Below are 10,384 nucleotides of genomic sequence, written 5' to 3'. Positions count from 1 at the left end.
CTGAAAAACGTTTACTTTAATACTGATATGTTTTACCACATATTTCATTTTCATTTCATCTCTATTTCATTCTTTTCCTAACTAGTAACAGTATTTTTTACTAAAAAAATTAATACGAGAAAATGTTTCATTCTGAGAACACATTGAGTAACAATAGAGATCAAGGTTAGAAGGTTTATAAAATGATCACAAATATTTCAAGACAGATAATTCATGCTGAGCATAACTCTGTAAACATCCAGATTTTTTTTGACCAGGGATCAGGGTAGGGAGAATCATTTTATTCTCTTATTTGTAAGTGGTCATTTAGTTGCAAGCAATAAAAACCAACCCTCCCTCCCAAAAACAGAAAAGAAAATATTTTAGGATTCTTAGTTCACAGAATTGAAGTTTAACATTCAGTTATAAGAAGAACAGAAATCATCAGAGCAGCTCTAGAGAGTTTTATCTCTTATAAATTGAGATACACAGAGACTGGAAATGCTACTAAAACAGGAATTTGTTAGAGATTACCAGATAATAAAGATACTGCAAAGATTTATGGCAAAAGAATGAGAAAACAAACATCCCTTAACCAAAATGCTATAAAATAATCCATTGTTTAGATCACTGGAAGCAAAAGATGGAAGATAAAGAGAAAAGATTTATCCCATAGAAATAGTCCTGAAATAAGCATGGATCACCAAGATGGCACAAAGTTCTAAGATTTTCTTCTAACTTTCAAATCATACTGAATAGAAAGAAAGCTTTGAAAAAGTTAGTGGCTAAAATGGACTAACCCAGAGCTTTATCAGCATTTTTAAAGGATATGCTTTTATAAAAAAAAGAAACCACACAATAAAACATGACAAAATACAAGAAACAACATGGCTCTCAACTTGGTTTATGCCATTAAGATCCTATACATTATTCTTTATAAAGCAAAAGATGTTTTACCCAACACTAATCTATTCATGTAGGAACACTGACATTAGCCAATTATTCAAGTCCACCTACAAACTTTCACCTAATTTATTATATTTAATATTTATACAATATTGTCTAACTCTATATCATATAAAAGTATACATTTATGAAAAAATATTACATAGATATATTTTATTTACAAGAAAAAGTACATAAAGTGTGACTCTAGGGAAAAATATAGAAAGGTAGAATAAATGGGCCAAAATAATTTAAAAATATAATTGAAGAACATTTCTGAAACTAGAGTTGAAATTGAATACTTAAAAGATAAAGCAAAGTATATAGAAATATGTTTTTATATGTTTTCTTTAGCCTCTTCCATAATAATACTCAACTTTAGAATATAGTAGAGTAATATCTAAAAAAATTTGAAAGGATGGTGGCACATCCTTTATGTACAGGCAATTTGTCTTTCAAAAATACAATAACAAACAGGCATTCTTTAGCAAGCTTGACACTGGGACTATAGCATATATGAAAATTATATTTGATGGTAAGCTAAAAGATTAATCAAATTGAAGAATCCTAGAATGGAGATGTTGTGATGAACAGATTTTAGAACTATAAAGCTAATACTCAATAAAGGAGAGAATTAAGGTTTCATAACTGTAAATTAGCAGTAGGTACCTTGACAATATAAAAATAAAAGTATAATGAAATAATATACTATAGAGATGGAGGAGAAAGAAGTGAGATAATGTCCTTATAATTTTTGTCAAGAATTCAATACAGACTAAAACTGAAATATTAAGAGAAACACAATAATGAATTCACAACCTTAAGTGTCTTCATAATATTCTTTTACAAGTTGAGAAATTTCTTTAGATACTTATGTAATTTATTATAGAGAAATATTTATCAGAAATTAAGCAATTCCCTCAGTTTCATCTTATTTTCTTTTTGTAAGTACATTTACTTAGTGGTTTATATAAAATCAGGAATAATGAAATCCCAGGTTTTAAAATTAGTTCTATTTATATGCTTTTATATTTTCATAGAGATAAGTCTGGAACAATGTTACCCAGTTGTTAACAAATGATTATATCTCAAATACTTTGTTTCTTTTTTTTTCTTTATCGAATGCATGTTTTGGACTGCTTTTATATAACAGCTGCATATAATCTTAACAGAGAAGTCACCATTCTTTCCAAAAAGTGTACTTTATATGATAACATATATAGATAGAGTATTTAAAATATCAACTCATACAATTATAAATTGGAGAGACTCATAGTATCTATCTTAGAGGTCACATGAAGATTTATTGTAAAAACTTAGAACAGTCCCTAGCACATAGTAAGCATGCAGTATGCATTAGCTACTCCTTCAGCTAACCACATCTATGCTAGTAGAGCTATTATTTTTACTTAAGTGAGAATCTGATAAATTATAATTTGCAACTACTACTCATATTTTTTTTCTGTTGAAAAATAGAACTAACAATAACTACTAAGCATTATTATGGGGATTAAAAAAATCATTACTTAAAGGCAGATGCTGGGTAGTTGTCTAGGCTAACTCTCTAAGTGATTCACTCTTTCATACCACCTCATTGTACCCATTTATAATTAAATACCTGCTGTGACTCAAGTATTCTGTGAGGTACTCTAGACACAGTAGTGAACAAGATAGATTGCAGGTAGGAATTCATTTCTCATCAATAGTAAAAATTCTGTATGGTAAATCTTATAATATAAAATGTCTAATGTCCTGATTAGCATAGTCAATATATTTCAATGTTGACTGTGAAAGAATTCAAATGTTTAAACTACATTGTTATTAAGCTTATTTGCATCCATGTATAAATTAATTCTGATATAATATTCAGTCATAATTTTTTGAAAGCATCAGTAAGCTTTTAATATTTAATACTGATTCAAATGAGGTTTTGACTTACATCCTCATATGTTCCATATCATTTCTTTCAGAAGACTGTGAGGCTATGCTAAAGAAAAATGAGTTGTAAGGTCAAGAGATCCCCATTTCCCAACAACCAATGACCTCCCAGTAGAAACCACTGCATGTTCTTACTACAACTTAATTACTTTTTGACAAATTCTCTTAGTGTTTCATAAATTAATTATTTTAATTAAGGCAATGCATTTTTTAATAAAAGGGCTTTACAATATACTGGCTCTGAAAATAATAAATTACCAAATATATAGTGTCAAACACAAAAAATTCCAATAATGGACACATTCCCTAGAAGTTATCTCTGTTTAATAATGAGTATAAACCACTATCTAATACAGTCGTTAAGGGCCAAATTTTAAACTAGCTTAAAAATAGGGAATTTTTTAGATAAAATGTTGAATACTTAAGCTAAATATTTGCAAATCCTCACACTTTTAGTAAGAAAATTATGTTTTAGATGTTTAAGTCTTAAATAGTTAATAATAGTAATTTGCCAGCTTGATACATGATTCACATAAATACTTTATTACTAGCAGTTTAGAGAAATTATGTTAACTTTTGTAATTACAATTCACTTCTTTATCTTTTGATAGTGAGTTTTGAGTATGCTTGAAAATGTAAAATTCATAGACTAATTCTGAAATGTTATTCCAATAAAGTAAGTTCACTCTTGAGAGGAATTTTATCAGAATGATAAAGTGGTTTTAGTCAAGATGTGAATCCAAGTCATTATGGGAAAGTGACAGTCTCCTTGGTTAGCAAGGAAGGTGTTGGAATTGGGTAAACAAATAAAAACTAAAATGTTAAGTGAACAGAGAATCAGGAGCACGAAAAGCCTACAGTAGAATGTCTTATCACACCAGCTAGGTAAGAATTATAAAAACTAAACCAGGAATAAGATTGCTAAAGAGAAGTCTTAACAAAATGTTCCAGCTGAGAAAAAGATGCAGCAACTAGAAAGGAAAGCAGGCAGTAGAAACTGCCTCTGAAGCAACATTACTGCCTCCAGAAGGAAATGTTTTCATGGGTGTGGCATTTTTTTACCAAAAGCATAATGTTCAGACTGGAAGAGGCTTGGCACTCTCAAATGCCTCTGCTGGGAAAACAAATAGGTAAAATTTTTCTAAATATCAAATTCATAGTACATAAAAAATTTTCAAGCAAACATGCCAATATCATATGATCACCACAGATGTAATATTTACAATTTAATATGAATATGCAAAAAAGATTTTCCTCCAACAGTGTTTTTTGAGAGAATTGATCAGATATTATTTTAATAGAAAACCTAAATAGTCAACAAAAGGCAGTTGGCTAAATTAATTATGATAATGCTATGTAATCATAAAAACTCTTGAAAAACTCCAGTAAATTGATATATATAGGGACATAGATGGCTGTCATGTATGGTGAAAAACGCAAATTGCACAACTATATGTATGATGTGAATACGTTATATATTCATATAGTTATACATATACACTTATACACATGTGCTTGCATATATTTGTATGCATAAATTACAGATTTTGTGTACAGATACATGTTTAGAATAGAATAAATAGGTAGATATTATCCATATGAGGGATTGTTTTTTTGCATAATCAGTTTCTGTCTCAGTCAAGGTTGAGACAAGATCCAAAACTTTTAACTTTCCCCTCCAAATCATATTAATTTCATAAAGCTTCAGAAAACTTTTTACTCAAGATACTGTAGAGAAAAAGAAGGGAAAACATTATGTGGAGTATAGAAAAATAATTTAATAACCCTCATGGGACATTTCTGTTCTCTTGCCAAATTCTCTTGTCATTTGTCTTCTCTCCTTCATCCTCATCTTCAATCCAGCTCTCTCTCTCTTTCCCTCATATTTCCTCCCTTTCTCTCTCTCTCTCTCTCTCTCACACACACACACATGCTTTCCTCCCATGGCTCCTTATTCATCCCCTCATATTAGTCTCTAAATCATTATTTTTTAAGCAATTTTGCTTTTTTGCATTCTCTCATTTCCAGCAACAATGAATATAAAGAGTTCCTATTTCATAAATGGTTATCTCCCTGGGAAAAAATAAAATTGCAATATAGTCTTTTGTCTATGAATACACATATGTTTTAAAAAATTATTGCATGGTATTCACCAAGCTGTTGATAATAGTTATAGTAAATTTCAGGGAGTTAGGTTGAGAACAGTTAGACTCACAATCTGTATATTCATACACGTCTGGCTTGTTCAAATACTTTGCAATAAAAATAAACTATTTTGTATATTTTGTGTAAAATAAATATTTCATTCCAATGTTTTCACTCATCTGTGTTATTCTTACAAGCTCCTATCTTGTCTTCTACCTCTAATCTTACCTCTTTCAATATACTGTTAATAGTGCAGCCAGCATGATTATTTTTAAATGCAAAATTTATACTATTGCTCATGTTATACTCCTAAATAAATTGGTTTGACCTTAGGATAAAGGTCAGCTTTCTTAACAGAACTTATAGGCTTCTTATGAACTATTGTTACCTTTTTCCTCTTTAACCTAATCTATTGTCATTCTTTTGTCATATTTTTCTCTTTAGGTCTTTTAAAGGTCAATTCTTTCTTCTATGATATTTTTTTTTTTTTAAACTTTGGGTTTATTTATTTATTTATTTATTTATTTATTTATTTATTTATTTGTGGCTGTGTTGGGTCTTCATTTCTGTGCGAGGGCTTTCTCCAGTTGCGGCAAGTGGGGGCCACTCTTCATCGCGGTGCGCGGGCCTCTCACTATCGCGGCCTCTCTTGTTGCGGAGCACAGGCTCCAGACGCGCAGGCTCAGTAGTTGTGGCTCACGGGCCCAGTTGCTCCGCGGCATGTGGGATCTTCCCAGACCAGGGCTCGAACCCATGTCCCCTGCATCGGCAGGCAGATTCCCAACCACTGAGCCACCAGGGAAGCCCCTCTTCTATGATATTTAATAATTTTTTCATTGCTAAAATTTCTCTTTCCCTTTTCTTCCAAATCCCCCTATTCCCCACCTAACTCTTATTCAGCCTTCAGGATTATACTTAAATGCCCTTTCTTTTATTAATTCTTCCCTGAATTCACAAGTCCCAGTAAGTGCTCCTCATATATATTCTTACAGCACAATGAATCTTTGCTCTTAACACACTTGTAACACAATACTTTTTAAAACTTTTCTATATTCTTCATTAGATACTAAATTCCCTGAGAAAAGCCATTATATGCACTTTATTCAATGCTACATCCCAAATGCTTGGCATGTAGGAGGTGTTAAAATAGATGTTTCAATAATAATCATTAAACCATTTGGTAAGTGAACTGAATGTCTATTCACTATTCATGTAATAAATAATATATCAGACTTGCTCTATCAGCCAAAATGGGATAGCTTGTATCAGACTAACCTTCCCATCAAAAGCAAAGGTAAACTTTGAAAAATACAAAAAAAAATCCTTTCAATGCACAGAAGAGCAACTAAGATGCTCAGGATTTGAGAGACAAAGGTCTTAGAGGAAAAAAAAAAAGGTATTGAAGAGAGCTCTATATTCACCACTGCTTTTTCCTCAGGGCATTTTTTTTCTAATTTGCATTGCAGGGCATAGAGGGTAAACAGAAAGTTGTGGCTTGGAGGGTGCAGGAGTCTTATTGAGTAAGGAAGTCAAATTTGGAGTTTGAGGCTCCAACGAAGCAAGAAGGAAGGCAGGAGCTAAGATCCTCTTGGAGGTAAGGAGACAATAAAGATGAGGGTCCATTATTTTACACGGTCTCCTTCAAGGCATTCGGGGATTCCTCAACTGTACCTGCACTGAGTAAATATTTAAAAGACAGCTGCTATGAGGATAAAATGAGTTTCTGAAAATATTACAGTGTTAATGAGACAAAAATAGAAGTTTAAAGTCCAGCAAAGAAGAAGAGCAGACCAGACACAGCAGAAGAGAGAATTAGGTAACTGAAAAAGCAGTGAGTAGGTGAGTAGAAAAGTATCTAGATTGAAGCAAATACATGAATAAAAAGAATGGAAAATACAGGAAAAAAAGTGAAAGAGATACATGGGGCATAATAAAAATTCTTTTGAAAATTAAAAATAAGATGACAATTTTAAAAAGAAATATAAATATATTACTAATTGGAGTATAAAAAGTGGTAAGAGAGAATATGAGGCAGAATAAATATTAAAGTAGGTATTGGTCAAAATTGTAAGTACTGGCCAAATTGATAAGTCATATCGTGTCACACATAACAGAAGCTCTTTGAACTCCAAACATGATTAGTTTTGTAATTTTTTTGTAACAAAAAAATTACACTCAGGTACATACATCATGGTAAAACTGCTATAAACCAGTGACAAGGAGAAAAATGAGAGAGGCAAAATCAAGAAGGAAGGGATTATTGTCAAAGGGCTAACAGTGAGATGGACAGCTGGATTTTTAAAGAAAACACTGAAAGCCAAAAGACTATAGAATGACAGCTTTAAAGGGCAGAAAGTAAATAACTGTCAACCTAGATCTGTATTCAGTAAAAATATCCTTTTGAAATGAATGAAATAAAAAGTTTTAAAATAAAAACTTTTTCCATTAAAAATACAGAAATTTGTATAGATGAAACTCATGAGAGGAAAAAACCTCAAAACAATTCTTCAGGAAGAAAAAATACAATTCTAGATAAAGGTATTATAACATACAAATAAACAAAGGCTACCCAAAAGGATACATTTCCATATAAATCTAAATAAATACTGACTGTTTAAAGCAGTAATAATGATTTCAAATATATGTGGGAATGAAATGCATGAAAACAACAAAACCAAAGCACAAAGGTATGAATGAAAAGAAATTGTTAGAGATATTTATAATTATCATAGAAGAGGTAAAAGTATTTAAAATGTACTCTTATAAGTATGGATGTTATAATCTCTACATTTAGTAATTGATTTCTGATAAATAATACACAGGGAAATTGACACCGTTGGAGATCTGAGCCTAGGCCATAATAGTTGATACAGTTTTTGCTGGTTTCTCTCCCTCTCATTTCTATCTCTATCATCTCTATCTCTATTTCTCTAGGTGCTTTCCCCAGAAATCCATGCATCATGCTGTGGGGAAGCCACATAGCCACATACCAATTCCCAATATATGTGCTTCTGTCATATTTCCAGTTGGGATTCTAGCCGATGGGATCCCAGCATCAGTCACCAAACATATGAATCAGTGAAACTTCAGATAATTCCAGTCATCAGCATTCAAGTTGGCCCAGGTAATGTCGAGTGCAGCAAAGACAATTTATCCCACCTAGCCTTACCTAAATGGCTAATTTCTAAGGAAAATTAATGTTGTTTTTGTTTTAAGGCAATAAATGTAGATAACAGAATACCAAGTGTTGGGAAGAATATGAAAGAGCTGGAACACTCATACACTTTTAGTGAAAATATAAATTGGTACATCCACTATGAAAACTATTTGTAATATATGCCAAAGAGTAATATAAAAAATATCCATGACCCAGTAATTCAATTCTAGCTGAATATCCAAATGAAATATATATGTATAGATATAACATACATTATGCATATATACACTGAAAGACATATTCATAGCAAAATTTTCATAATATCTAGAAACTGGCAACAATCTAAAAGTTAGAATGAATAAATAAATTGGGGTTTATTCATACGATGTAATACATTGTAATTTATATAATACAATGTAATGTTACTATACCATAATATAAAGAACTAATGATACATTCACCAACACGATTATTTTTACAATCATAAAAATGGAAGCTTGACATAAAGAAGTATATATGGCATGATTTAAATGTGGAAAAAAAGTGTTTGGTTAGAATCCAGTTAAAAAAAGAAAACAGAAACCATTGTAGTTATTTCATACGAAGAGCATTTAATACAGGGAATTAGATACAAAAGTAATGAAAAGGCTTAGAAAGAAATAAAAGGAAACTAGGATACTCAGAGAACAGCAAATGAAGGAAGGTGACATAAACTACTTAGACTAGAAAAATAAAAAGAAAATGAATGTAACTGAGAGTCCAGGACTGCTATGCTGCTGGGCCTGCCCAAGGAACCACCACCATGGCTGCTACAAGGGAAGTCGAAATGCTAAACAACCACTGGCTCTACAGAAGCCTGCAGAAGCCCATCCATGTTGCTGCTCCGGACAGAATCAGAGCCTTGAATACCCTGCCACTGAGACTGAGAGAGCGCTCACTGCTGCTGTGTGCTCAGTGACTATCTGTGTCAAGCTGCTGAGGCTGCTGGAGTGACCACGGTCACGATTTCTCACACTACTGCTGCCCAAGCAGATAGCCAGGTACCTGTACTTGCCTATCTCAGTTACTGTTCCCTGAGACTCTACCAGGAGCAAATAAAACAGTGGTTCTCCCTTTCTTCCCGGTTTTAATAACATGTCTGATCTTCCCATTTGAAGAATTTAACCAGAAACCTACTACTGTCAGCGAGGCCTGTTTAATCTTGCTTCTAGTTCCCTGCAGTATACATACCAGAGAGGATACAGTGCAGAATAACCATCATAGTCTATCCTGTTACACCCATTTAACCAGGGAATTGAATATAGCATTAAAGTATTGAAAGAGCCGGGAAACAAATAAAATGTGTAAAATGAGATTACTCAGACATTAACATTAATAACTCAGGAAACTACTTACTACCCCTTGGTCAGGAGAAGCAAAAGGGAAAATCGTGTTACCCAGTGCCCACAAGCACCATGCTCTTGAGGCTGTTGGAGCTGGCAGACTGCATGTGGGGATTAAGGAAAGGGAGGATTCTGGCTCACCCAACCAAGAGGATGGAGGTGCTATTCACTGAAATATGCAATGTTAGAGAAATACAATCCAGTCTTCTTTGCAGAAATGTAAAAGTCTACCTACCAATCTCATTGGTGCTGCAGTGGACCAGGAACCCACAAACATAGCAGAGGGGAGCATGAACAGGCAGAAAAGTTGAAGAAGGCCAACTAACAAATAACCGACACAAGGAAAATGTTTTGTTATTAAAAATATAAAAAATATTAAGCAATTAACATAAATTACTAGCAAGTCAATATTTTTGTTAATTTGAAATCTACAGTTATTAAAGTTTTCAGAAATATTAACAAGCATTTAAAATTATTCCAGTGGCAATGCACATTTATGTACACAATAATACCAAATTCCATGCAGGTTGATGAGCCTAGTGTTTGCCCTAGAAATTATAAACAGAACTAATGTGGAAATTCAAATATAAACATTGCAGGTCAAGAGGTAATATGAGATACTAAATGCTTTCACTAGTTAATCTCCATGAGAGAGTAAATATCTTCAGATAATGATTTCAATCATGCTCCTGAACAAGCAGCTCTGTGATTTCAATATCTAAACTCAGCAGTTTTCCTGTTCATTTGCATTATCCAAAAAGACTTCTTCCTGCTCTTAAAAGACACTTTGAAAGTAGGTCTTACTGACCTTGAATGTTTTCTAAAACTCGTATTCTAT

Source organism: Balaenoptera musculus, chromosome 9 (genome assembly GCF_009873245.2).
Source record: "Balaenoptera musculus isolate JJ_BM4_2016_0621 chromosome 9, mBalMus1.pri.v3, whole genome shotgun sequence".
NCBI lineage: Eukaryota > Metazoa > Chordata > Mammalia > Artiodactyla > Balaenopteridae > Balaenoptera > Balaenoptera musculus.
This window is presented reverse-complemented; position numbering follows the sequence as displayed.